Source organism: Accipiter gentilis, chromosome 12 (genome assembly GCF_929443795.1).
Source record: "Accipiter gentilis chromosome 12, bAccGen1.1, whole genome shotgun sequence".
Lineage (NCBI taxonomy): Eukaryota > Metazoa > Chordata > Aves > Accipitriformes > Accipitridae > Astur > Astur gentilis.
The window spans coordinates 16,768,710-16,791,078 of NC_064891.1; the positions used below are offsets into that span (position 1 = coordinate 16,768,710).

At 38.1% G+C, this 22,369-nt stretch overlaps 1 long non-coding RNA gene across 1 annotated transcript; it reads left to right on the forward strand.

The window, feature by feature from the left end:
* The first annotated feature begins 8,305 nt into the window (after positions 1-8,305).
* LOC126044881 (uncharacterized) lies at positions 8,306-20,021 on the forward strand. The gene is made up of 4 exons (XR_007507806.1): positions 8,306-8,442; positions 15,647-15,859; positions 18,764-18,847; positions 19,946-20,021. It is a non-coding gene; the product is annotated as an uncharacterized LOC126044881 (long non-coding RNA).
* Positions 20,022-22,369: the final 2,348 nt, after the last annotated feature.

Below are 22,369 nucleotides of genomic sequence, written 5' to 3' on the forward strand. Positions count from 1 at the left end.
CCTTACAAAAATGATAAATTACTTCAATCCTGATTTCATCCAATTCCCTTGAGTTGAGTAGTTTTCCCCTACAGCAGACCTCTGCACTAGATTTGCCCTCCACCAGCATGTTGCTCCCATCGCTGCCCCAACATTGTGCACAGGAATGGCAGCACAGCATCACCTCTTAGCCTGTTCCAGGGCTGGAGACGTGGTCATCTGAGAACATGTGGCCAACGCTGAAGATGAAGATGCTGCTGACGTCTTTGGGGAAGTTCATATGAACAACCAGGCCACCCAGGCTGTCACCTCTTGAGTGAGTTTAAGACCAAAATTTCCAGAAATTTATAGTAACATCCTGAATAGCCACGACTCTCAAATCCCGGGCAGACTGGCAAGCGAGTGGTAAGTGTTAAGACTGTCAATATCAAATGAACATATCAGTGTTCTCAACAGTCTCATATTGGTTGTCTTCTGCGTTAGGAAAGGATTGAGCTCAGCTCTGAGTGTCACCTGCTCTACCCCCAAATTATCCTATCATTGGCAATCTATGCATGCTTGCTGCAGAAACCAGCAAGCTTATCCAGCAAACCCAGCTGCTGAGCAGAATGGTCAGATAGTTGATTTTAGTAGATTTAAGAATTTCAGCAATGTAGTGACTGACTGAAAATCACACCTAGAACACATGCACTCAAATCAGGTCTCAAAATCAGGTCTCTTGAGGCTTGAACTACTGTCCTAACTGCTGAATGATGTTTTTCTTCCATTTCTCTTATATCAGTATAGGAGAGTAGCAACATACTGTAGCTGTACTACTTAGCATAGGAGCAATATGTACAGGCTAGTAAGGGATGCTACACGTCTTACACTGCTGGCAATTACAGTGCAGGTGTCCTGGTTTTGGTAGTATGAGAAGGATGTTGATAACACACTGATGTTTTCAGTTGTTGCTAACTAGTGTTTAGACTAAGGCAGGGATTTTTTAGCTTCTCACGCCCAGCCAGCGAGAAGGCTGGAGGGGCACAAGAAGTTGGGAGGGGACACAGCCAGGGCAGCTGACCCAAACTGGCCAAAGGGCTATTCTATACCATGTGACATCATGTCCAGTACATAAACTGGGGGGAGTTGGCTGGACCAGAGCGGATTGCTGCTTAGAGACTGGATCGCTGCTCAGGCACTGGCTGCACATCGGTTGGTGAGTGGTGAGCAACTGCACTGTGCATCACTTGTCTTTCTTGGATTATATTTCACTCTCTTTTTATCTTCCTTATTATTATTATTGTTGTTGTTATTATTATTGCTATATTTTCTTTCAATTATTAAACTGTTCTTATCTCAACCCATGAGTTTTGTTTTCGATTCTCCTCCCCATCCCACCAGGGCAGGGAGGAGCGAGCTAGCGGCTGCATGGTGCTTAGTTACTGCCTGGGGTTAAACCATGACAGCAGGTAATTAGGGAATTAAGATTACAAACCTGAAGAGCTTAATGTGCTGGGTTTATGCAGCTATATTTGAGAACCGCTTTGTGTATTTGAATACTATGGGACAAAAGCATAAATTAACAAGGTACTGTTCAAACTTCAGTATGAATTTCTTTGAGTTTGAAAGTTAGCATCACCCTCTAGATATTGTGCATGCGTTTATCCTATAACTGATCATGTTTAGTTCTGTGTGTCACATCTTTTCTTGTGAGAGTGTGAAGCCCCTAGGCTTTTGGTTAATACAGGCATGTATGCTGGAGTGAAAAATGATAACATGGTAAGAATCCTTCAGACTCAATCATCTAAAATTTGCAAGCTCAGCAAAAAAAATCTGTTCAGATGTCTGGGATTCACATAACTGTGTGAACCATGGTGAAAACAAATACATGTTTTGACAGTTCAAAATAGATACTAGATTTTACACAATTTATGGCTAAGAAGAAGCTTCAGAATGTTTCAGCAATGTCTGGTAAGTGCTTGCTTTTGATTTCCAGTTTGAATGATTTACCATTTGCCATGCTTTTCTGAATTCTGAATCGTGCCAAAGAAAAATCTTCATGGTTTAGATCTTATTGGCATTGGGACTAGCCAAATGTCAGTAAATACAGCTAGAGGTTAAAAATTAAAACAGCTGATTTGTCTTCTGATAAATCAAATGGGCTCATCCTGATGTATGAAATTCCAAGTGGCTTTTCTAACAGGCCTGCATAAACTTTAACTGATACCTTAGAAACATACACTAAATTTTTTCTCCTTTTTATTGCAACTGCTATGTCATGCAAATTGATAAAATTCAAAATGGATATCTACAATACAGAGTATTTTCAGGAAATAATTCATTTTTATGCGTAGAGTAAAAGTCAAGAAATTTTGTGGTGATGTTTTCTAAAACTACATTTTTGTTAGCATTATGTGAGGTGCTTCAATCTTCTGACTAGGGATTTATCACAAAATAACAGTATACTTAGGGGAAAAGTGACATATTACATAGGAAGCAAAAGCATGTACTTACAACAAGTAAACAAATCGTTAGTTTGTTAGAATTTCATTGATTTTTAGTTGTAATCGACTGAAAATGCTGTATATGACTAAGAGAAAATATCCATTTTATTTGACAACTTACATCTTTAGCCCCCTCACTATTTACAGAGAAAGCATCTGTTGTTTTTACACTATTACTATATTTGGGGACATTACACCATTCACATCAATAGTATTTTTGGTTTCCTATATTGCTTTACATCTCAGGGAATCCAGAAGATCTTTACATTTATTTATAATATTTACTTAATCAAACAAGTAGTTGACAGTGGATTTTAAGAAGATGTATTTCAAAAAGATTAGCAGCTAATTCTACCTAAAAACACTAAAGCCACTACTGAATTTAAAAAAATAATTTAAAAAAGTACATAAAATACCATTTATTTTCTCTTACTCTGCTCAGGTATTTTGCTGGAATTACAACAGTTTTTAAATCTAGTTTTTAACAGTTTCCATAAAATGTTTTTGTGTCTTTAGAAGTTTGTATATACACCTATGGTGGATGCAGAAGGCATCCATGCTTCGCTGGCGACAACACTCATCTGGAGGTATTGGACAGCTTGCTTGGCAGTGCTGGAAGGCATGGCTGAGCACTCCACCCTGCATCCACAACCCGGTCATGGCGCTCTGTGGATGCTCCTACGCTTTATTTTGACTCAGCTCCTGAGGCCTCGTGACATGCCATGTTTTGTGGCCTTAATCAAGCCTCAGTACAGGGTAATCAGGTATACGCTATCCATGGGCTAATATAAATTCAGGAAGCCAAACCTTAATATATGTCTTTTTTTTACCCATGGAAGTAGTATTCTGTTGGTGAAAACCCCAACGAGCAATGTGGTAGTGTAGATCACTGAACCAAAACAAGCCTTAAAACCCCATGGGTAAAGTATTCTTTAAGAGATTCAGTTATGAAATAGGGTTAAAAAGAATAATATAGATTCTGATTTCTGCTAGAAAAAGATGAAAAGTGTAAGTAGCGCTCATATTTAGAGGATACTTTTAATATATTGATCATATATATTCCTGCTCCTTATGAGGTTTTAACAAATTCCTCATGCCAAGCAAAGTTTTGAACCTGGAAAAGAAGAAAGTCCTAGAAATGCCTTAAAACTAAAGACCGAGGATTTCACAACAAAAGACACTTTCAAATCTAGCCCTTTTTGTCCTGTTTTATTAGCAGGCTTGAGCTTTTCCTGGCTCAGTTAGAAAACTTGTGAATCCCAATTCTGTGCTTATAAACATGCACTTATCTGAATGGGGAATTTTGTGTTCAACATACTGTTCGATTCCCGTATCAGAACTGGTTATTGAGTGAGAACAGAACATCCCAAGCTATTTTTTGATCTGACCTTAGGATTTTTCTATATGGTGCACTGCTCGATGCCTGAAAGTAATTTTGCTATGTGTTTCAATGAACAGACAAACCAACTGTTAAACTTTAAGTTTTCAGATAAATGATATCATGCAATGATCTGTTATATCATTTAGTGGATTTTTTCCTTCAGTGTTGAAATTCTTATCCCAGAATTTACTGAAATTAAATCAGAATTATCTAAAACTAGAACTCCAGTTCTAGTTTTATATTAAATTTTCTTAGCTTCCATATCTTATTGTTAGCTCATGTTCTACTTTGCTAGATTGAAAGATCTTCCTAAGTAGGGATTTATAGAACAGGTTTCCTCTTTAACTTGAAGACTAACATGATTTCCAGAGTTCAGCCCATTCTTGAAACATGTTTCTGAAACCTTTTCAGGTTTCTTTTGCTCCTTCTGAAGTGCAGACAGCAGAAATGTATGTGGCAGTTTTCTCATCAGTGCTGTACAGAGATGTCATCTTACAGAACAATGTTTTGCTTGTATACCTGGAAAATATTAGGGTCACGGGGTCAGATTGGAAATTCACAGCAATTCTTTACAAAAGTATTCTTTTCTAAAATACCCTCTTTTAACTTGACAAGACTTACATGAATTTCCTGTCTTGCTTAAAATTAAATGTGCACTCATGCATTTCCCTAAAATGTGGAATAGATTTAGCAGCACAATAAAAAGCCCTCTGTTATCCCACCTTACCATCTTAGGCAGGGTTTTACACAGTGAGTGAAAAAACTACGCTTTCAGGGCCATCAAAGAGAAATAGACTAGGAAAAGGTTGTGGAAGGAAAAAATGTTAAGTTAGTACCTCAAAGATGTTTTCTTGTTGTTTTCCTTTTCTATCTCTATCTCTGTTCTTTTTCTTAGATCCAGTTAGATCCAATAGCTGATGATGGCTTGAATGGCATTGTGTCCTCAACATCACTATGGAAATAAAATGAATCAAGAAAATATTTTCTTCAGGCCAAAAAAATATGGTCAGTATATTAGTTTTCCACTTAAATCACAAAACAAAATCAATTAACTTCAACCAATTACTGCAGGAGTCGGACAGTTTTTCAGGCACAATCCACTTAATGTTATAGTAGCAGGTGTCACAACCTACAGCGAGAACTTGAACAGTTTTTAGTATGTAAAAGCATACATAGTTTGACATTGGAAAATATGTGTATTCATGAGTCAACTTTCAGGCAGATCTAGAAGTGGTTGCAGGAAGGATAGGATTTATAGAAAGAGATGTATATACTTTAGACTATAGCGTAGGCTTTTGGTGTTCTAGAAAGACCATTGAGATGATGTCCATGCTGAAATCAACTCTTGTGGGAGCAGAAAACCTAAAATTCCTCATGTAAGATTGAACTGCATACAGTTCTCAAGCAGTTCAAATGCAGTTGCTAAGTTAGGATTGTATTAGATGACCATGTCTGGGCATGTGTTTCCCGGAAGACACTGATCTGTATCCAGGCTGTGGGAAGAGCTAGAGACCACGTGCTGCTGCCCTCAGTGCTGTGGCTCACGTCATCACACCCGTGATGCAGTGCAGTAGCAGAAAGGCATGGGAGCTAGGCTGGAGTTTAGCCATTAACTGCTTTCAGAGTTTCCTCTTCGCTCCCTCTTGTACGTGTTCTGTGGCTCTTGATTATATGAAGATCCTGATAGAATAAAGGAAGGCTGACCACCCTGTAATGGTCAGAACAAAGAAAGGGCTCCCCTTGTGTTCTCTGGTTTTGTTTTTTTTAAAATTTCTTGGTTGTTCATTAAGGTGTTTTTTCCAGTCATTTTCCATGACAGTAAAATAAAGTATTTGTACAAATGTGCAGCATTCTAGCATTTAATAGATTGTATTGTGTTACAATAAGGACATTTAATATTAAAAAGCGTTATTTCAAATGATATCTAGTGCAACCTAGTGACATAGAAAATTTGTTTATATAGACAAAAAGGAAAATACAAATGTAGAAGGAACATTTAATAATACTATTCCAAAATTTTTTAAAAAATCAACAAATTTGGTGATCCTTCTGTGAAGTAATGCTACTCCTAAAGTAATCATGGTTTACAACATTAGAAGGTTCATATATTGTCAAATAGTATGAACAGAGTAGCTGGATGTTAAAAATCCTTATCATTTTGACATTTTTCAACCAAGTTAGTATCTGAGAAATTCACAGAGTAACTGATTCTACTTAAATGTGCATACCGATAGACAGATAGCTAGCTACATTCTTATTCCAAAAAGCTTGTCTGGCAAAAATTTGCTCTTGGTCTTCCTTCTTTTCCTTGGTACTGTTCCTTTTTCTTGCAGTCTGTAATTCTGCAACCTAAAATACACACATTTTAAGATGCATAAACTGCAGCGTAGAAGTATTTACGTGGTCAAATTGTATTTTTTCCTGTTTAAAGAATTAAGTATCTGATCAGTGTGGTTATCGTCTTCTAGTTTCTCTGCTTAGTAATTGAAATTACAAGGTCACAGAATCCCTATAATAAAGAACACAATAAAAAAGCAAATCTGTTATAAGATTTAAGATGCTTTATTTACTTGGGGGAAAACTGACTAGCATTTTCCACTTAAGTATGAAATATCCATCAAGGGTGCTATTTGCTTTTGTTAATTTGCTTATAGATTATGTTCTGCTGCCGTGGAATTCAGAAGAAAATTGACACAGAATTCTTTGGGCATCAGTCTCCAAATGATCTTTCACCTTTAACGGTAAGGTAGCTGGAAGAGGATTATCTTCACTAACATTTTCTCACACTCAGGAATTAGTTCAGGTTGAAGAAGCCTGTATATTCGCAGTTATGAAAGGACCATTCTGATAATCTAATGGGACTCCTTAGCATAGTCCAACAATTTCTTCATCATATCAGTAGCAGGTGGCTGAGCTATGACATTATTTCAAGTACTTATCTAATGTGTGCGATGAAAAGAGAGAATTTATTGAAATCTTCTGAATAAACCAAAATATACAGTATAAATCCTGTCTTTTTCATGAATACTTTAGTCCCATGTCCAAATAGTTTGGAGCATCCCAGAGACACTCAAAAGTCCTGTAGCATCAAGATAGTTTAACATCGGAGGACTTGGCCCTGAAAGACTCATTGATGTATATAATTTCTAGGTCCAGTAGTTTGTACCCTGGAAATAAAAATGTCCATAAGATACTGCTTGGGCTTTTGGTAGGGTGTTCTGTCAATTTGGTGAGAAATGGCTAATTTCTGATGGCCTGCCAGAAGGCTATCCAAGATTGCACAAAGTGGCTGTAAGGTCAAATATGAAGGTAGAGTAAAAGAAGAAGAAAAAAAAATCCTTCAACAATGAGAAGTGTCCAAATAAAAGAAGATGATAAAGGTCATAAATCAGACATTACCATCGCCCTTAAGTCAGCAAATGTCAAAAAAATTTTCCTATGCCAGAAACATGCTCTGCATTTGTCAGTGCCCTCCACGTGTGGGCCAAATACATCTCAGAGAAAGGAGCAACCAGAAGCCTGAGAGACTCCAAGAGGAAGCCGTGAGAAACAAGGTACAATTTTCCCCATGGAACTTAACAAAAATAGTTATCTTAAAGCTATCCACTTAGGACTGGCTGCAACTTTCCTAATAAAAAAATGTTTTCTTTTTTTAAATAATAATTTGATGCACTGATTTGTCATGTATGTCCTGAATGACCCCATTAAATGGAATTTTCTGTGAATTTAGGAGCAGCAGAGCATTGTCAAAGAGTTACCCTTCCTGTCACAGATAAAAAGAACAGGGAAAGGTAAGTATAGGTGGGGTACCCCATATTTCTGTCTTCTAGAAAATGGAAATCCTTAGCATAATGTGTCCCAAGGGAACACAGAACAACGTTTGTGGCTCTTTAGGTCTGTGTTGGGATATACAGTGATGGACAGCCATAGCTATCTTTATTTTAATTTGTCTTTCCTGTGTAGGGGTGCACCTTTCCTGCTGCTTACAGCTAAGAATTAGCTGAACAAAATGCCACTGAGAAGAATGAATCATTGGATCTGAAATATAGTACAGGTCATTTAGCAAAATCATGGTGATTTTTTTTGGCCAACCAGGAATCATAAAGTGGGTTATAGGAACAGCAGCTTTCCTGTGAAAAGCTTGGAGACATTATGTTACTGCTGCAAGCCTCCTCTCGCTTCTGTAAGTAGCTCTCTTGCAATATACTGCCCATTACTGCTTTTGCAATGTGCTGCTTCCAGTCCCATTCTCCTGTTAATCTTTTCCGTCAGAGTTTTTAATGCATCTATGAGGGTGTCAAGTTAGAGGCTGCTGCTCGCTGGCTGTCATCTGAATGAGCTTCACAGATCATTCCTTTTCTTCGCAGCTGAAGATCTGTGAGAAGATTCAAGCGACTACTGACATCCTTTCAATTTGCCTTAGTCTCAACAGGGTTTTCTCTTGTTGCTTCTTAAGTTCAGCAGAGCAAGGAAAGAATGGGAAGCACACTGTGCACTTGAAGTCACAAGACATGTGGAAGGGAGGAGAGGAAAATTGTAGGAAGCACACTTCAGAGACATTGGTACAACGCAAGAGAGAGACATCCAAACGTTTAAAACGTATGTAACTGGTGAGATACTGCTGCCCTGTTGTGTCTTTCTCCTCATAGCAGTTATGTTCTTTTTATCCACAATGCCTTTGAAGCACTGACTGTCCTCCAGCTGGCCAGTCTACTATGCTATCTTCATTGAAGTCTTGACTATAACTACAACTCAAGTTTTGCTAGAGTACTGTGGAACTGGAAGCAAACGTCTAGCCTTTATTTTTAGATACTAGGAGCAAGGCAGCTTGTAAGCTGATGAGTAGAATCAAATCTTCTGCAAGAATACATTACAGGAAAAGCCTGCATTTTTTTCCCCCTAGTTACTTATGTTCTTTTTCTTATAATCTTGCTTCTTTCCAGATAGAAATTTTACTACTGGAAGTCAAAGATAATATCCAGAATGCATAATTTTGCCATTTAAAGAAGATTGCTAAAATAACCTTTCTAACATTATTGAAAGACAAGGACTTATTTTATATCTGCTGTAATCCTATTGACTTTTTTTTATTCACATACATTTTCCTCATAATGTTGAATTCACTTTGGAAACATATTTTTCCCAAATGTAAGTGAAGGCAACTTCACTGAAATTGGCCATCGAGCTATGAGTAATTTGTGCTAAAATATAATGTGTCTCTGAATCAATGCCCTTGAGATATTTGGAAAGATAATTATCACCTTCAGTGTGTTTGGGCCAGGCCCTTTCTCAGTAACTGAAGGTAAATCTCTGAGTTTTCACGTCACTTCACTGCAGTAACGAACAAAACCCTCTCCCTTACTGTGTAGGAACCTCCCATTATAACAGGATGGAGCAGTCAGGCAGGATATGGTAACGTAACTTACTAGCCTTTGAGTTCAGCAATCATTTATTTATTATGCTGTGAGTATTTACAGAAGCTGTATCTGATTTATATAAATCTCCAAATGTACACTCCTTTATGAGATTTTTCTGGTTGTAAATTCCATATTCCTCTCATTGTGTTTTCATTTTTAATTTACTACATTCCCCCAAAGGCTTTCGTTTAACTAGTTTGCTTGTTGTAAATTCAGCAGTGATATTCTTTAAATAAACAGAAGCACAGAACATAATTTCCTGGTAACACTGTTTAGAAAATGGATCAGAATAAGGCCCCAAAGCTATTCTGATGATGAATTAATTATAAGATTCCAGGAAAAACACAACATTGACATTTTACAAGTTTTGGCATGCAGCCTTGTATAATGGTGCACACTTAATAAAGTTGTTTTGATGCTTATAGTATGAATAAAGACTTAACTCTCTAAGAATCAAAAAGTATTTCGGCATAATGTAAACTTAAATGGTAACCTCCTATACTTATTTCTCTATTTAAGTTATGGAAATCTATCTTTATTATGCAAACAGAACAAAAGAGCAGATCTGAAAATGCTGAGCCCATGTTCAAATATCTTGGCTGGCCATTTTTCCTGCGTATCAACTTTCAGCAGCTTTTGCTTTAATGGTAAAAGTTTTCTGGTCTTTTATCATTAGAATGATCAAGGAAAAAAATCATATAGTAGTACATGGTTTTCCTCATGCTATTCAGTAACAGTTCCTTTTCTGCTTTACATTTATGCATTTTCAAGTAGTCTATCTGTCATACTCATACACTTCTGTGTCTTCAGCTGAGCAACTCTCCCATATTTAAAACTCTCAAAATTCCTGTAAAACCAAGGTACGGTATCCCCGTTTTGCAGTTTGGGAACCGAGACAAATATACCCAAACCTGAAATACCCATAGGAATGCAGTTCTCATTGCAATTAATAGAAATCACATCTCTTGTACACCTTTCGGTATTTCACCTGAAGAAATCAAGCTGCTGTGACAGTTCTTGGCAGGAAGGACAACAAAAAAATGCAGATGAGAACTGCGTGTAATGAAAGTAAAGCCCTTTAGCACTTCTAAAATTTTTACTAGCTGCTTAACTTCTTTTGAGAAATTTTCAATGCTAAAGATGCAGATCCTCAAACACGTTTCTTAAACGTCTGCCTTCACGCTCTCACTGTAGGAAAATTACTTGAACATAATACTGAAAAAGTTAAGTTCCTAGTCCTATTTTCAGAATGCTTGTACTGGGAACTCGTGCGTTCTGTGCAGGCAGACGCAGGCACCTCGCTCCTCCCGTGTGTGCCCTTCCCTCCCTGACTGGGGAACTCTGACCGCTGTTCCCCCCCCACCGGCGGCGCCATCTTGTGGAGCCATTGCCCGCGGACGCGCCGGTCACGTACCGGCTTCTCCCCTGAAGGGGCGCCGGGGCCAATCAGAATGTCGCACGTCGCGGAGCCGGGGCGCGTGCGAGCCCACGGCGGGACGGCGCCTCCCTCAGCCGCCTGTTGCCGCCTTGGCCTTGGCCTTGGCCATGGCCTTGTCGGGCCGAGCGCGCTTTGTCTGTGGGCTCTGAGCTCGGGGGATGGGTCACGTCTTAAAACGACCCGTCTGCAGAGGGCCCCGGGGAATAGGAAGGTTGGGTTCTGTCAGCAGCTTGCTTGTGTCATCCTCCTACCCAGGGTCCCCAAATAACCTGCCCTTCCCCACCGTGCTGGGTGACATGATCTTGGGAGGCTCTCGAGAGTTTGAGGAACTCTGTAATGATGCCCGTTAGGAAAATTTGAGCATGAGGTTGTGACCAAAGATAAACCTGACTTGTGGTTGCTGAGGAAGCAAGCTGAAATCTAGGATGCAGTTGCTGTGATATTCTGTTTGCTTTCTTCTTTGTCTAAAGAGAGCGACATGGAGTAGTCGCAACTATTTTTGCCACCTTTCTTAGTGCAGGGAACATTTCTTAAGCTTCCTCAAGTTGTAGGAGCTATACAGGTTCATTAACGTTACACTTTGCGTAACTTAATTAGCTCTTTTGAGAGCGGGAACGTAGTACACCAGGAAGATTGCTGTGAGTCAGTTACTGCAGTCAGTTATCCTCTTAATTTGTTTATTCCTAGCTTGGTTGTCTGTGCATGATTTGTGTGGTCTATAGCCTAAAAAACTTGACCGTACATGGACTGTCAGAGAAATCCCAGCCTCATTAAAGTCTTTGTGAGATAAGGGCGCTGAGTCATTTGAGTGTGACTGCGTAACACCTGTATGATCCTTACTGACATTTGGCACCATAGGAAAGCGGGCTTTATAGCAGCTCAATATTCTGGTGTTTCTGCATCTAGCCCTGGCGAAGGAAGCATCGTAGACTGTGCGTAATAAAAATGAATTTTCTAAATTGTTTAATAATCTCATCCAAATGATGTTGCAACAAGGGTTTTAATTAGTTCATGTTCTAATTTGTCTGCTTTTCCTGACTCCGATGTTACTTAGCCTTAGAAATGACCTTCATTCTGATGATACTGATTTTCAGTCCCAATGCTTCCTGTACAAAGCCAAAATATTACATTATATATTGAATTATTATACAAATTATCTGGTCAAAGCACCTCCTTCCCGAGAAGGACACAGATTATGGTAGCCTGTGTGGGAATTAATAATTGCATTTTCATATTCTTCTTGGACGCTGGATAACTTGGACTGTTACTTAAGTTAGAGTAGTAGAAACTCACATAGGCCAAGGATGCAGATGTCTGCCTTCTTGGCAATGGGCTGTTTATAATTGTCTCAAGAGTTCACTGTGAATCTCTGAAGTTCTTTTTACCCATGTTATCTGTAGGACAGTTTGGCAGGAATTGAGTATTTGGCTTCAAAATCTGAGTCAGTAATACTATGTTAATTGCAGCTTTTTCTGATGAATGTGTTAGATACAATGTTTCACAGCCATGCTATTGTGTTTTTGATGATGCTGTAAATAAGAACTAAATAGCACATTCACACAGCAAAAATTCTTTGAGCCACAGTCAGCCCACCAAGAAGCAAATATAAGAAATTGAGATTGAATTAGTATGAAACATCATACAAACAATCCCTTATTACAATTGTACTCCTGTTAAATTCTCATTCAATTTGTAATCTTTTTCTGTCCAAAGGCGGTGGAATCCAACTGTTCTATCACCATTTCAAGCATTTATTCCAGCGGGGGTTGTATAAACTGACTGCCACATCTTCTTGCTTACTCACCTTCTTCTGACTCCTTCCTGGTTATTTTCAAAATCTTCTTACACATTTCCATAGTTTTCAATCTTCCTAATGTTTCTCACTACTCTTTATCAATAAGAATCTTGGAGAGAATACTGTTTTTTTTAATGAGCTCAAGGAGCAGACATGTTTTGATCTCCTATTCATTTTAACAGTCTCAATATTTACATGTTTTAGCATGCTTAAGCACACATATACATGTACATGTAGATTCTGTCTCTTTAATATCTTAGGGTTTTCTGATGGTCTTCCATATTCCTTCCACGTGGTTATCTGATACCACACAATATTGGCTTTGATCTAAGAGAAAATGGAGAGTCTTTTGGTTAAATGACTCCCTGTAATCTGGAGTTTTGGATGTGGTTCTGGCCTGTGTTATACAGATTGGTGTAACTCTGAGAAAGCCACTGCAATTGCAGCTTAGGTTTGCTGAGGGACCTGTAAGCAAACATCACTTTATCCTCAATCATGTTTATGATTGGCTTGCATGCTGAATATAAACTCTGAGTGCAAGAGTAATGTTGTTATTAGATTACTATAAAAAAAAAATTGGCTAAACATTTTCTTTTTTAGAAAATTATTATTATTAAGGAGATATCAATATATTTCTATTAATTAAAAACAATACTTTATTGCACTACTGTCAGACAGCTATTAGTTCTAGTAAAAGAATATAAAAGAAACAGCTCTAGGGGTCTGGGCAGTACATTTATTTCTCAGTCTAGGCTCTCAGCATGTTCCATTTACACAAGAGAAAACCCTTCAATTATAAGATCCTTAATTTACCCAGGAAATTTCATAAGGAAAATGATTAATTACTTTAAGCAATCAGTTTTACAGATAATCACAGTTCTTTATTTAAACTGAAAAAAAGCAAAAGGGGATCTTATGAATAAAACATAAAGGAAAAAAGAAAAAAGCTTTTAGTTTAATAAATATGAAGTCAGCATTGAAATATTTCTTCAAATAGACAAATCTTGTTAAAATTTTACCTCTGTCCATATTAACTATTAATTGTGGAATTATTTTGTGTTAATACAGTTGGAGCATGAGCTTTAGCACAAAGTGTAAGCAAAGTTTCTGTTAAAATGGTCCATTGCTACACATTCTTGAAAATTTTTATTCAGTTCAGTTGACTTGAGCAACTGGAAACACATTGCACATGGAAATAGAAAACCAGTAGTGAAAAGCTGAAAAGGGTTCTTGTGGTTATGCATACTTGACATGCATTCAGTGACCTGTTGTTTTTTATACTGTCCAAAACAGCAGTGGGAGAGACTTAATCTTCCTGGGAGAACCACAACCTTAAAGTGAGAGGTGTAGGTTGCATCCACTGAAGCACGTAGCATTTTCTGTAGCTCTCAAACCAGTGCCTTTTTCAGAGTTTGCATGCTAGAGGAGGCTTGCACAAGCAGGCAGAGGAATTCCTGCATTGGTTTTTGTTAGCTGGCTACTGCTGACGTCACTCAAGAACTTTGTCTTATCAACACAACTATGGATATCCAAATAATTTTACTGTGAAAAGCCAAGGCACTTATGGTGTTGGATGGCAAATAGGCATCCTGCTTCAGAAATGCTATTCAGTACTTTAGTGCCTAAATTCTTCTGCAGGCCGTTAGCACGGGTAGCCTGAATAACATTTGAGTGAAGTATTCTACACACTGGAAGAAAATAGAGAAAACTTTCCCACATTCTGACCATCAAATTCTCATGCTATCCACCATTTTAGGTGATACAGCTGAGTAATTCATCCAGTACAGGGTGTATTTGGTATTGTTATTACTAGTGGACCAGGAATCTGTGTGGCCAGAGAGAGAACAAAACAATGTGCTCCTCAGCACTGAAATTTACACTGCTGTTGCTGGAACAGAGGTATAAGAAACACCAGCTCCTGTCTGAGAGGTTGATACGTGTTTACATTGAGTGATATGCAGAAAAACCATAGTATCAACTGTATGTAAAGGTGCTGCACAGGGGGAAATTTGAAGAAATGTGCTAGGTTAGGAAAAATAGCATTCATAACTACCCAGATCATGTTTATGTGTCTTGGATTGAACACATAGGGCTCTTGTTTTGGTAGATAACAGAAAGAAAAGTGGCTGTTTGCAGCAGTAGATAGCTTTGCCATTCTGCTGCAGTGGTGTCCTGTTTGTAAAGCATTCTGAATGTCTCGTTAAAGCAGTTAGGTTTCAGCTGAGAGGCATCTCACTTGTGGCATGGGCATTTGTCATCCTGCAGCTCTGATGGACAGATAATGTTTTGCTGTTATTTAAAATTTTCATCTACAGTGCAATTGTGTCAATTGATAGGATTTCATTCTGGAACTGTGGACTCTTAGGATTTTTTCTTTTAGTAAGGATTGATTACTCTTCTAGCTTTTCCTAGAAGGAAATACTCATATTTAAAACATTCCTTACCAGAATGGATATCTCCTCTAAGGAATACTTTGGTACTTTGGTTTTCTGGTTTTGTATTGACTCAGCCCCTGAGGATAATGCATGTATTTGGAACTACGGCTTGAGTGGGTTTGTAGTCTCAATTTAAACGTCAAATTTGACTGATGGGGTTTGACAATGAAGAGACTGGAGCAAAAAAAAAAATTGTCGGAAAACCACTAAACTTTTTGTAATGATGATTGCCTCAGTCCCTAAAAGAGAAAGAAAACTACCTGCATTACCTAAAAACAAAACAACAAAAAAAACCCACCCACACCTGTATTCCATGAATTATGCACAATTTTGCATCTACCCATTACTCTTTACATTCTGGAAACACATGTTAACAGAGAGCATGCTACTGATTTCTTAACTGTTTGTATAGTCACTGTGCCTAACCATCCTCTTCCCCCTTCCTTCCCCCCAGTCCCTAGCTCACAGAATACATTTGGTCATTCGGTACTCCCTCTTCTTTCTATCCTAGTTTGAGAAATCCTTTATGCATACTAGGGAAGAAAGAAGTGCTCGGTGAGTTAATATCCCTGTTGCTCCTAAGGGAAAGAAGAGTATCACTTTGCAAGGAAGTGGTCTGCAAACACATTTTTAATGGGAGCTCTTTTAGTCCTTGCCTTGCTTGTCCCTCAGTTTGCCTGTGACCTTGAGTCAAATCATCTTTTCATTTTCTTGCCAGCACAAGTCCCCATCTGTCACAGAGCTGCAGAAGAGCTGACATTGGAAGCATGCAAGGCTCCTTCCAGATGTCTGAAGAAGGCCTCATCTGCATCTTCTTCCTGATGAAGCAATCTGTACCAGACATGCACAGCAGTCGCTCCCATGTATCCTGTCCTCCCATGTTCTCCAAGGATGTGGTGTGGTAACCTGAGTCTTGGCTCACCAAAGCCTGGTTCGTGTTAGCTTCAGCCAGCTGAGGTCTGCTGATACTCCTGTGCTCCATCTAGGATACATGCCATGTGCCCATACTCTTGCAGCGCTGCCTTAAGCATTGCCTCATCTAGACCAAGGTTTTTGCAATTACCAGTTCTACCGAGAGATGCTTGCAAAGCAATGGGTATATGTATTACAATATACGTATTTAATTCACAGTGAAAGCTGATGAATGTGATGTTTTTGAAACTGGAAGTATGAAGCTTAATGCTTCTGTGTGATCTCTCTCTGCTGAGTTCTTGTTTTAATTTTTGTTACTGGTGCTCTAAACTTTTGCTTTATATTTAATTAAAAAAAAACACAGGAGTGACTCCTAATGATTTGATCTAGATTTTTGTCACTTGGTTCTGGGAGATGCTGCTAAAAACAAAATGAGATGCTAGACAGCATAGATTTTAAATTTCTGTTTTGTCTCCTACTACTGTGTACTTTTTGTTGATGGAGGAAAGATAAGAGATGAAAGATCTAAAGGCTTGTATACTAACATTTTAATTTAAAGAGCCTACATACTGAGGATAGTCTGAAACTACACTCTGAGACACAGTTTTGTATGTTTTATGCATTAACACACCATCTGCTTTTCATGGAAGAAAAGGGTACAGGAGGCTTTTCTGTAGCAATCCATCTTTTTAAACAAAACACAACATGCTTTATATTGGCATAGTCCTTTGAGGAAAGATGCAGCATTAATTGCATAAAGCATCTTAGACAATTATTGCTTCAGAATTTTTAGAAGCCTTGAAACCTTATTTGGTGCAAGCCATGAAAAGAATTACTGGAATAAATGGAACTGCAGAGAGACCCATTCTGAAGTTCAACCAATTTTTTCTTTTGTACCTGTTCCACAGAATATGGAAGAGTGGAGGTTTTTACTGCTGAAAAAAACCTGTTCTAGAAAGTTTTGGGGAGAATTTAGAGTAAGGTAAATGTGCCAGGGGCTCTTGAAATGACCATAAATAAAGTAACCCTATTCAGTATACAGATCTGATTCCTTGAAAGTATTCTACCTGTAAGCTTTGGGGTGCTGAACTCCCAAAAGTTCTTCTAAAAAGCCACGCCCAAGTGAGGAGGTTGTAGGAATATGTATGACCCCATGTGCCAGGTTGGAGTAGCAGAGGAAGTGTAACATCATTATTTTTGCATACCAGAATTGAGAACTTCCCAATTCCCATGTCCCTATATGTGAATAATACTGTATACACAACATTAAGTATTTAATTAGCAGCAAAATCTCAGTTGTAGCTTACGTATAATAGTTTCCTGAAAGTTTTGATTCTGGTTTACAGTTTGTTGTAGCTTGCCCGAAGCGATCGTTGTTCTGGCTTCCAAACGTAACAGGAACAGTAACAGACTATCATAGTAGGGGAGCCATAGGTGACCACATTTATCATGTTCTCATGTATGGAGATAAGAAAAAATGTAGAAATAAACTGTTGTGAAAAGGAGACATGAGGAGATTACGTATCAAAAAAGGGAATGATCAATAAAGGCTTTTGCTAGGATGTTGTGACAACTGGCTAAATGTTGTGAAATGTGGGCAGACAAAGAAGAACGCATTAGGGATTCGTTGGTAATTGGAACTGTTGATAAGGAACTGTCATTAAGGTTCAGAGTACAATCTGATAGCAGAGGAAGCTATTCATATAGCTCATCATACTAAGTTCATTAACAAACAAAATACTGATCCAGGGAACTGCTGAGAGGGTGGATGTGTTTGCTCACAGTCAAAAAAAAAAAAAAAAGTGTTGCATAAAGATAGTGGAAGTAAGAGTGCAGTGGGTGTAGCATAAAAACCAAATGTGCTTTTATTCACGCAGAAGGGGGAAAAAGTCCAGCATTACAACAGGACATGCAGCAAGCAGGTTGTTTGTCAGTCAAAATACAGGGAAAAAAGAGCACTTCAAAATGTTAAATTATATATGAAGATTTGTATGAGACTACAGCAGCATGCCAGGCTACAAAATGCCAAGATTAAAATCATGATGCTGTAACCTCAATTGGAGTCCAGTGGAGCTATGATAGTTTACACAGTCTGTAGTCTGACATTTTACATCATGGTCTGAAACCTACCCCAGAATTTCAAAACACCTTTATAGGAACACACATTTACCACTTATTCTCATGTCCCACCTAAAAGCATACCTTTCATAGAGCTGTAAAACTCAATGTTAACTGAAGATTTGCCACTTCCCCAGCCCACTTCCCCACTTCCCCCCCCCCCCCCCCCCCCCCGCCTCTTTTGCATCACCTCTGCATTATAAATATTTCAGAGGATAGTGACCGGGAGGATGTCAGAATAGGAATAATTAACAGTGTTCTTATAGGAGAAGACGAAAGAGAAGCACAGAACGTATTCTAAAAGATCGATTTCTATTAAAAATCAAGGAAATAATACAGTACATTGTTAGGTAAACAAAAATAAAATGAAATGGTCATGATTCTTTGCTAGCAAGAAGTTTATCCACAAATTTCAGGATTACAGTCATCAAAGCATATCCCCCCTCAGTTTCATCAAATCATTGTGCAGTTATTTCAGATCATGAGAATGGTGACTCTGTCCACATAGATTTCTACCAAAATAAGTAACTGTGATCTAGCTAATAAAAAAATCTCCTCTTATTTAATGTTTGTTGGCAATTAAGTCCATAAGTTCCAGAAAGATTCTGAAGCTTTACGCTACCAAATACAGGATTTCAGGTTTTAGTTTGCATTCTCATGAACAGATTTTTTAACCTAATCATTACTGGGTTAAAACATTATTTATACCAGCATGTGCAATCTAAATACCAAACACACAAATGCATTTGTATATGTTGAATGTATAGAATGAAACTGCATTTAATTACTTTGTTTTGCTTCCAAGCAATGAGTCAAGAAAGAAGCATGGTGTTGAAAATGAACTTTGCACAAAGATGTGATTTTGTGAAGAACGTGATCCTAATCTGAGGTACTTAAATCCTTTGATCTGGTAAAATGCCTGTAAGCAGTAAGTCACGTGATCAAAACGTAAAGTTCAGTTAAGCACCTCTTTCACATCAGTACCTTTGATGAGACTTGAGATTCCCCTGGTAATGTGAACTATCGTATCCACACTGTGCCTTCCAAGCATACTTGTAGAAAAGAGCTGGATTAGGCTGTGAAGCCCTGCTTCTCCACCCCCTTGCCTGCCCATCAGTAGTTGGTCTGCAGTGAAGAGCCTGGAAGCCTTCCTGGCTCATGGATCTCTGCCCTTGCGCTATTTGTGTCCTGGCCTCACGTTGGATGACCACCTGTTCTCCCACAGACAGTAATTCATTGAAAAGGAAAGAGGTCCTGGTGTGAATGACTGGGAGGTTGGCTTCAGGTTGGGCCATGGCATGCAGCTGCCTTGCTATCTAGATGGAGGTGGTGGGCATGCAGAGAGACAACCACAGGAGGGAGTGTACCAGAGCTCTGTTGCTCTCATCCAAACCTGTGCATCTGCTACCAAAGACCCTATGATGTGATGGAAGCACATTTAGGTTCCTAACAGGTCCCCCATTGCAATGAGGTACTGAACCCCAAAATTCATAATGGTTTTCTTCTTGGCTTTGGCTGAACAGGAGTGAAGGCTACCTTACTATTTATTTACATAAGTATTTCTGAATCATGTAATATTTGTGTGTGTTAACTCTGGGAGGGCAGAGTTTAGTCATTGTTAATTCTGTTTAGTTTCTCTGAGTTACCTATAGTCATGTCTTAGGTCAGGCGGCTGCATATTAGATGGCTGGTCCAATCAGCGGTGGTGGGATTCTATTATTAAACATTAAATTGTCAGAATAAGCTACATAGGTGTTCAGACTACACAGGTACAAAGAATAGGATGTAATCCAATCTCTTGTGTTTAAGTACTAACCTTATTTGTGTGACATGGTTGAAATCACATGAAATACTATATTGATGACAATCTCTTAAATGATATTTTATATAGGGTTTTGTGCCTTTAAGTGGATGGAAAGGGGTTTAGTAACTGCAGCTTTCTTAGAGGCCAGGTTTCTGGTTTTTATTTATATATTCATTTATTTAGGTTTAAGAACTCCATACCAAAAAGTGCCCTTCCAGTGCTCTGTGGCCCCATGGCAGATACTTGAAACAGAATAAAGGTGAGTTACACAATTAATCACTCTTACATCAGCAGCACCAGATATTAAGGAGTTTCATTGTTTGACTTTGAAAGTTTCTTAATAAAAAGATATCTGTTTGGACAAAATTTTTTGTTACTGGTCATTGGCCTTATTCACCTTCCTACTGTTTACACTTAAATTGCTATTTTGAAGTGAAGAAAACAACATTTAAAGCATAGAAACTACTGCCATTGTTCTCCATTATGCTGTGGATGGTACCCAGTGTGTAAAAGTTATAAAGGGAATAATTATACAATTTGTATTCTTTCTGGGTCCAAATTAGCAGGTGCTTTGAGGTAAAACATGGATGAATTTCCCATAACCAGACTGATGTCGCAAACAAGATAGCTAAAAAGTGCCTGCGGTTATCTTCAAATGAAGTTATATTAGAATTGTGTCCAATATTGTTTATTACAAGGTGAAGACACTCAGAGCAAATAGAAAGCAATGGTTTTTTTCATTCTCCATAGCCTTTGTTCAAGCTTTGTTTTATAATGATATTTATACTTATGTTTTGTTTTATAAAAATTAACTTTTGAGAGTGATATTTTAAACTGCTTATAGCCTTTTATTTCCTAACAGACTTAGTCCACATATTAAAAATGCAGGGACTGTGCGTGGTGGGGTGTTTTAGCTCTGAGTACATGGCAGCAGCCAGCTGCTTCAAGACTACTTCAATTGTTGTTGCTACCAGCAAACGACCTTGTGACCAGAGCCAGCATGCCCTCACACCGCCTCCCCTTATAGGTAGTCCACTCTGTTTTCCACTGCGTTTTTCCCTTGGATGATGCTATGGCTATTCTCACTTCCCAGTGCAACAATTTGAGAAGGCCAGGTCTGATTTACATTTTCATCCTAACAGTTGTCTACAGGGAAGAATAATATCCCACAGGTCCCTACTTTCTTTTCATGGTCCCTATGGTCAAACTGTATTGCACATCATTTGTGTCATACAGGCTGTATCTATAATTACCTGCTTGACTGTACTTTACAAGTTCCCAAGATCCAGGTCAACCACTCATACTGTGTGCTCAGTTTCCTTTCCATAATGGTAATGTGGCTGTCTATTCTGTTAGGGTCTTTTTTTCCTAGTTCTATGTAAGTACAGATTTTAGAGCATGGCTTATACACCCACCCTTAGTTTGGATATGCAATTGTTCCTGTATATAACAATAGGGACATTCCTGTAATAATGCAAGTATGGGAGTAAAGCTTATGTCTGAGTTCTTCCGTATAACTTTGCTACTTGGGCATAGACTACTGTTTTTGTGCAAACAGAATCAATCATGTTGTTATGAGTGTATCATTATCCAGCCAAATAGTTCGTTTACAAAACACAGAGATTAGTGAATTACTTTGACCACTGTTTATCTATAACTATTTGTAATTTTAAAATGTTAGAAATTTAATGCTTTTAGAAACTTTACTGTACAAACTATGTTTTTTACATGATGAAATGACATGGATAATTTTTCCATGTGGGTGTATTATTTTCCATAACAGATTTATTGGTTGTTTCAAAATACTTTATACCTTTCATTTTACTTAGTTACAGAAGTTCAAAACACACTTGGGACAAAGTCTGATGGTTTAGTTTCACACAGCTGCTCCAAATGAGTGAATTAGATGCTCACCAAGTACAATATTAAAGTAAACTGAACGTGAAATATATTGAGAATGTCAACATTTTTCTACTGGAAATTAACAGAGACATTATTTAAAATCAGGTTAGATATGAGTGTATTATACATGCTGTGGTGTCTATGCAAAATTATTTTTAAAAAGCACTTACAGGTATTTAATATGTCTCACTTAGAAGTATTTAGTATGTCTACATTGTTCTAGTCAAAGGCAAAATAATTTAGATAGCTCTTCCTCAATAATTTCAAGAACATGAGAGGACAGGAGCTTCTCTCTGAAAGTGATAATACCTGTTCGCAAATAGAGTAACACTGACATGCCACATGATGTGAAATAGTGAGGGACTCTCCCCATTTGGGTGCTTATATGAGAAATGCTAACCATCTTCAAGCTGACAGCACTATTCGATCTTACTGGTAAAAGTGGCTTGGCATCATAAAGGACGGGGGGATAGAGTAAAAACTATTTTAGTAGCTCCTGAACTATTTCTGTGTGAGTTAACCTGGGACCAGAGGCAGTTCTTCACAGTTTCTGATAGCATCTGCTGCTTTTCTTCATTTTGCTACTGACAGTGCAGCACAGTACTTTGGTTCACTGAATTTTTTCTTTTTCTTTGGCTTTCTAAATTTTTCTGTCTTTGAATAAAAACATAGCCATTTTTAAAATATATCTGATTAGGCAGTATT